Source organism: Salvelinus alpinus, chromosome 13 (genome assembly GCF_045679555.1).
Source record: "Salvelinus alpinus chromosome 13, SLU_Salpinus.1, whole genome shotgun sequence".
NCBI classification, from domain to species: Eukaryota; Metazoa; Chordata; class Actinopteri; order Salmoniformes; family Salmonidae; genus Salvelinus; species Salvelinus alpinus.
In genome coordinates this window covers 6,231,987-6,239,371 of record NC_092098.1, presented here as the reverse complement: position 1 = coordinate 6,239,371, position 7,385 = coordinate 6,231,987, and positions in this window count along the sequence as shown.

The window sequence follows — 7,385 nt, the reverse complement described above, 5'->3', positions numbered from 1 at the left end:
CCATTCAGAACCCTCCGCCAACCCTCTACTGTCCTGTTAGATACAGTGCATTCAGAAAGTATTCAGACCCCTTGACTTTTTCCACATTTTGTTACGTTACAGCCTTATTCTAAAATGTTTTAAATAAATACAAATCGTCATCAATCCACACACAATACAACATAATGTATTGTAACTCCTTCCGTGGCTTCCAACTGCTCTTAAATACAAGTAAAACTAAATGCATGCTCTTCAACCGATCGCTGCCTGCACCTGCCCACCCGTCCAGCATCACTACCCTGGACGGTTCTGACTTAGAATATGTGGACATCTACAAATACCTAGGTGTCTGGTTAGACTGTAAACTCTCCTTCCAGACTCACATTAAGCATCTCCAATCCAAAATTAAATCTAGACTCGGCTTCCTATTTCGCAACAAAGCATCATTCACTCATGCTGCCAAACATACCCTCGTAAAACTGACTATCCTACCGATCCTTGACTTCGGCGGTGTCATTTACAAAATAGCCTCCAACACTCTACTCAGCAAATTGGATGCAGTCTATCACAGTGCCATCCGTTTTGTCACCAAAGCCCCATATACTACCCACCACTACAACCTGTATGCTCTCGTGGCTGGTCCTCGCTTCATATTCGTCACCAAACCCACTGGCTCCAGGTCATCTATCAGTCTTTGCCAGGTAAAGCTCCGCCTTATCTCAGTTCACTGGTCACCATAGCAGCACCCACCCGTAGCACGCGCTCCAGCAGGTATATTTCACTGGTCACCCCCAATCTCCCTCACTAACTTTAAGCACCAGCTGTCAGAGCAGCTCACAGATCACTGCAACTGTACAAAGCCAATCTGTAAATAGCCCATCCAACTACCTCATCCCCATACTGTAATTTTTTTGTTTGTTGCTCCTTTGCACCCCAGTATGTCTACTTGCACATTCATCTTCTGCACACCTATCACTCCAGTGTTTAATTGCTAAATTGTAATTATTTCGCCACTATGGCCTATTTATTGCCTTACCTCCCTTATCTTACCTCATTTGCACACACTGTATATAGACTTTTTTTTCTATTGTGTTATTGACTGTACGTTTGTTTATTCCATGTGTAACTCTGTGTTATTGTTTTTGTCGCACTGCTTTGCTTTATCTTGGCCAGGTCGCAGTTGTAAATGAGAACTTGTTCTCAACTGGCCTACCTGGTTAAATAAAATAATAATATAAATTGCAGGAGACTGAGCACCCAGGAGAGGCAGCGGAGCACAGGATCAGGCTGCTTCTCAGAATGGACTGTAGGATGGATGCTGAGAGGAACAGAGGACCCGACGCTGCCAGGGCTTGTGCTTGCTAGGTTGAAATAATGACACAAACAGTGAGTCATGATGATGTGCCATGACACTTTCCTACTTGAAAGTCCAAAAAAACATGTGGAATGTTGGATGCATAGATTGTGATTTTTGAAACAGGTTTGTGTAGTTTTTGTTATTGTAAACCAAAGGATATACTAGTGAACATATTACAATTGCTGGCTTTAAATGTGTGTTTGTAGTGTCAACTGCATCAAGAACAGTTGGCCTTGGACTTACAATGAATCTTGGAATTTGATTGACAGACTTGATATGAATCCACACACACAGCTTATATGATACTGTTCCACATCTGCTCCACAACATGTATTCTATGCTTGTTAGACCTGTTTTTAGGTTCACTAATAAAAGTAACTCTTTCATGTACAGTAACAATGCATTTTGACAAAATATATGATTTGGCGTTTTATTTTTGCCATACATTTGAATGACATTTTTATTTTTTACATATACATTTAAAGTCATGTTGGAATATATTTCACAAAACATTTCCAAATACATTTTAAGAGATATATATCAACTATATTGATGAATACATTAAATACATTTCCAGATGCATTTATCATATGCTGAACAAAAATATAAACACAACATGTAAAGTGTTGGTCCCATGTTTCATGAGCTGAAATAAAATATCCCAGAAATGTTCCATACGCAGAAAGAGATTATTTCTCACAAATGTTTTGCACAAATTTGTTTAAATCCCTGTTAAATCCCTGATAATCCATCCAACTGACAGGTGAAGCTGATTAAACAGCATGATCATTACACAGGTGCACCTTGTGCTGGGGGACAATAAAAGGCCCCTCTAAAATGTGCAGTTTTGTCACACAATGCCACAGATGTCTCAAGTTTTGAAGGAGTGTGCAATTGTCATGGTGACTGCACAAATGTCCACCAGAGCTGTTGCCAGAGAATTGTATGTTCATTTCTCTAGCATATGCCGCCTCCAACATCGTTTTAGAGAATTTGGCAGTAAGTTAATCCGGCCTCACAACTGCAGCACAGGTGTAACCACACCAGTCAAGGATCTTCATAGCACATCCGGCTTCTTCACCTGGGGGATTGTCTGATACCAGTCACCTGGACAGCTGATGAAACTGAGGAGTATATATGTCTGTAATAAAGTCCTTTGGTGGGGAAAAACTAATTCTGATTGGCTGGGCCTGGCACCTCAGTGGGTAGGCCTATGCCCTCTCAGAACCACCCATGGCTTTGCCCCTGCCCAGTCATGTGAAATCCATAGATTAGGGCCTAATGGATTTATTTAAATTGACTGATTTCCTTCTATGAACTGTAACTCAATAAAACCATTGAAATTGTTGCATGTTGCATTTATATTTTTGTTCGGTTATATTTTGATATGCATTTTACATACAAGCGTTCCACACCACGATTAATTCTATGTATGTACTCAACACACAGCACCTTTAAAGCTAATTGTTTTTAATTGTCCCTGGGTTCCACTAAGACCCTCCATTTATGAACACATACTCTCTCTCGCATACACGGTCACTGATTGCCTCAATCTGTTGTCTGATAAATGTTTTAATTTGTGAATCCGCATTCCTACAGAGTTCTTGCAATACAGCATTGTGATTACAATTCTTAAGCTGTGACCTTTAAAATGACACGCACAGAAACACACACCTCCCAAAATGTCCCAGTGAGTGGAAGGTGACCATATTAGGTGTTTGTCAGAGGGACTAGTATTTGGAGGAGAATGACTCACTAACCTTCGCTTGGTGACAACCCCTCCCCCTCCCCTCCCCTCCCCTCATCCCTCCCCTCCTCCCCTCCCCTCATCCCTCCCCTGTCACTAAACTAAACTTAAACAAGAGAGGGGGAAGGGAGAGGTAGAGAGAAAAGGAAGAGGGAGTGTGGTGTTACCCATAGGCGTCATTAGACCTGGGTTTCTGGGTATATATCTCTTCAAATGTATTTGGAAATGTTTTGTGAAATATACTCCAACATGACTTTAAATGTATTTGTAAAAAATAAAAATGTTATTCAAATGTATGGCAAAAATAAAACGCCAAATCATATATTATTTTATTGCAATGTTTTTGGTCCAGACCCAAATTTTGATGGTGAGAGAATTTAGAAATTCCAGGCATACCGCCTGATAGTTTGCATACTGGCGCAACACCATACACGCTAAGAAGTATGCTATATAGAAAAACTGAGCACCCCAAACCAATGAAGTTTCAAGTTTTATTTTTCGTGTGTACGGGATACACATGGTATACGCACATCCAACGAAATGCTTACTTGCAGGTTCCTTCTCAACAATGCAACAACATTAAGAAATAGTAAAAAAAATAAGCGAAATATATTATACATATTACCGGAGGTATATCGTTTTTTTCTATAGCGAATTCGCGGGAGTCATTTGATAAATTAAGCACTGTATTCCATGCCAAGCTCTCAGGCTCCAGTACCCCCTGCCAATGATGCTCCTTCACTTCCTTTACATTTTTGAGGTTCATCTAGTCTCTGCTGTCACTTGCAGTTTTGGAAACGGTGGTATTTGGTATTTTATTAGGTTACCCATTAGCTGTTGCAAAAGCAGCAGCTACTCTTCCTGGGGTCCACACAAAACATGAAACATAATACAGAATGACATAATACAGAACATCATTATAAAAGAACAGCTCGAGGACAGAACTACGTATATTTTTTAAAAGGCACACGTAGCCACATATCAATGTATACACACAAACTATCCACGTCAAATATGGGAGAGGCGTTGTGCCGCGAGGTGTTGCTTTATCTGTTTTTTGAAACCAGGTTTGCTGTTTATTTTAGCAATATGGGATGGAAGGAAGTTCCATGCAATAAGGGCTCTATTTAATACTGTACGTTTTCTTGAATTTGTTCTGGATTTGGGGACTATGAAAAGACCCCTGGTGGCATGTATGGTGGGATAAGTGTGTATGTGAGAGCTGTGTGTAAGTTCACAATGCAAACAATTTGGGATTTTCAGCACATTAATGTTTCTTATAAAAAGAAGAAGTGATGCAGTCAGTCTCTCCTCAAGTCTTAGCCAAGAGAGACTGGCATACATAGTATTTATATCAGACCTCTGATTACAATTAAGAGAAAAACGTGCTGCTCTTTTTCTGGGCCAGCTGCAGCTTAACTAGATCTTTCCTTGCCGCACTGGACCACACGACTGGACAATAATCAAGATTAGACAAAACTAGAGCATGCAGAACTTGCTTTTTGGAGTGTGTTGTCAAAAAAGTTTTGACCATGACAGTTTACAATCTAAGATAACGCAAAAATAATTTAGTCTCCTCAACTTGTTCAACAGCCACACCATTCATTACCAGATTCAGCTGAGGTCTAGCACTTAAGGAATGATTTGTACCAAATACAATGCTCTTAGTTTTAGAGATGTTCAGGACCAGTTTATTACTGGCCACCCATTCCAAAACAGACTGCAACTCTTTGTTAAGGGTTTCAGTAACTTCATTAGCTGTGGTTGCTGATGCGTATATGGTTGAATCATCAGCATACATGGACAGACATGCTTTGTTTAATGCCAGTGGCAAGTCATTGGTAAAAAATGAAAAGAGTAGAGGTCCTAGACCGCTGCCCCGCGGTGCCCCACACTTTACATGTTTGACATTAGAGAAGCTTCCATTAAAGAAAACCCTTTGAGTTCTATTAGATAGATGGCTCTGAATTCACAATATGGCAGAGGTTGAAAAGCTATAGCACTTAAGTTTTTTTCAATAGGTTATGGTCAATGATATCAAAGGCTGCAGTGAAATCTAACAGTACAGCTCCCACAATCTTCTTATTATCAATTTCTTTCAACCAATCATCAGTCATTTGTGTCAGTGCAGTACATGTTGAGTGCCCTTCTCTATAAACATGCTGAAAGTCTGTTGTTCATTTGTTTACAGCGAAATAGCATTGCATTTGGTCAACACACAATTTTTTCCAACAGTTTGCTAAGAGCTGGCAGCAAGCTTATAGGTCTGCTGTTAGAACCAGTAAAGGCCTCTTTACCACTATTGGGTAGCGGAATGACTTTAGCTTCCCTCCAGGCCTGAGGACAAAGACTTTCCTCTAGGCTCAGATTAAAAATATGACAGATAGGACTGGCTATAGAGTCAGCCACCATCCTCAGTAGCTTTCCATCTAAGTTGTCAATGCCAGGAGGTTAGTCATTATTGATTATTAACAATAATTTTCCACCTCTCCCACACTAACTTTAAAAAATTCAAACTTGCACTGCTTTTCTTTCATTATTCATTTTTTTTATGCGTGATTATAATTGCTCACTGTTTGTCGTGGGCATTTCCTGCCTAAGTTTGCCCACTTTGCCAATGAAATAATGATTCAAATAATTGCCAACATCAAATGGTTTTGTGATGAATAAGCCATCTTTATTCGATGAAAGATGGAGTTTAATTTGTCTTTCTGCCCATAATTTAATTGAAAGTACTCCAAAGTTTTTTTTCCATCATTCTTTATATCATTGATCTTGTCTTCATAATAAAGTTTCTTCTTCTTTTTTGTTGAGTTTAGTCACATGATTTCTCAATTTTCAGTAAGTAAGCCAGTCAGATATACAGCCAGACTTATTAGTCACTCCTTTTGCCCCCATCTCTTTCAACCATACAGTTTTTAAATTCCCCATCAATCCATGGAGCCTTAACAGTTCTAAGTCAGTTTCTTAACAGGTGCATGTTTATCAATAAATGGAAGAAGCAATTTCATAAATTCATTAAGTGCAGTGTCTGGATGCCCCTCATTAATCACATCAGACCAACAAATATTTTTAACATCATCCACATAAGAGTCACAGCAAAATCTTTTGTATGATCTCTTATACATTATTTAGGCCCAGCTTTTGGAACTTTGGCTTTCCTGGATATAGCCACTATATTGAGATCACTGCATCCAACGGGTACGGATATAGCTTTAGAACAAAGTTCTACAGTATTAGTAAAAATACGATCGATACATGTGGATGATCTTGTTCCTGTAGTGTTTGTTAACACCCTGGTAGGTTGATTAATAACCTGAACCAGATTACAGGCACTGGTTACAGTAAGACGCTTCCTCTTGAGTGGACAGCTTGATGAAAACCTGTCAATATTCAGGTCCCCAACAAAGTAGACCTCTCTGTTTACATCACATACACTATCAAGCATTTCACACATATTATTTAGATACTGACTGTTAGCACTTGGTGGCCTATAGCAACACCCCAAAAGAAAAGGCTTTAGATGTGCCAAGTGAACCTCCAACCACAACACTTCAATAACACTTGACCAAAGATCTTCTCTAAGCATTACAGGGATATGGCTCTGAATATATACAGCATCACCTCTCCCATAAGCATTTCTGTCTCTTCTATAAATGTTATATCCTTGTATTGCTACTGATGTATCATCAAATTAATTATCTAAGTGAGTCTTAGAAATGGCTAATATATGAATGTTATCTGATGTTAACAAGTTATTGATTTCATGAACCTTATTTATAAGGCTACATATATTAATATGGGCTATTTTCAGCCCTTTCCTGGGTAGCTATCAGAGATGGACATAATATTGAAAAGAGCAGGGCCACGGAGGGTGGCCCCTCCCTCCATGGCTGCTCAAGCACCCTCTTCACTGGCTTAGGCAGCGGCTCCTGGAGAGAGCGAGAGATTACAGGTCTCCCCAGGTTCCAAAAGTTGGAGCCCGGAACTAAACGGACCCAAGGACATTCAGACCCATATCCGAATGGACCCGTTAATTTTTTAATTTATTATGGGGACCCAGGTTCCAAAAGTTGGAGCCCGGAACTAAACGGACTCTAGAACAATCAAAACCGAACTCGAATGGACCCGAGGACAACCCGACCTAGACCCGACAAATGATTTATATATACACTAGATGACTTATTGGGGGCTCTATGTTGAAGCCAACATGCCTCCATCTTGGCACTCCCTCACCATTGTACATTTTTTGGGAAGTATGTATATTTTTTATTACTAATGTTACTGTCCCCACTAAAACAA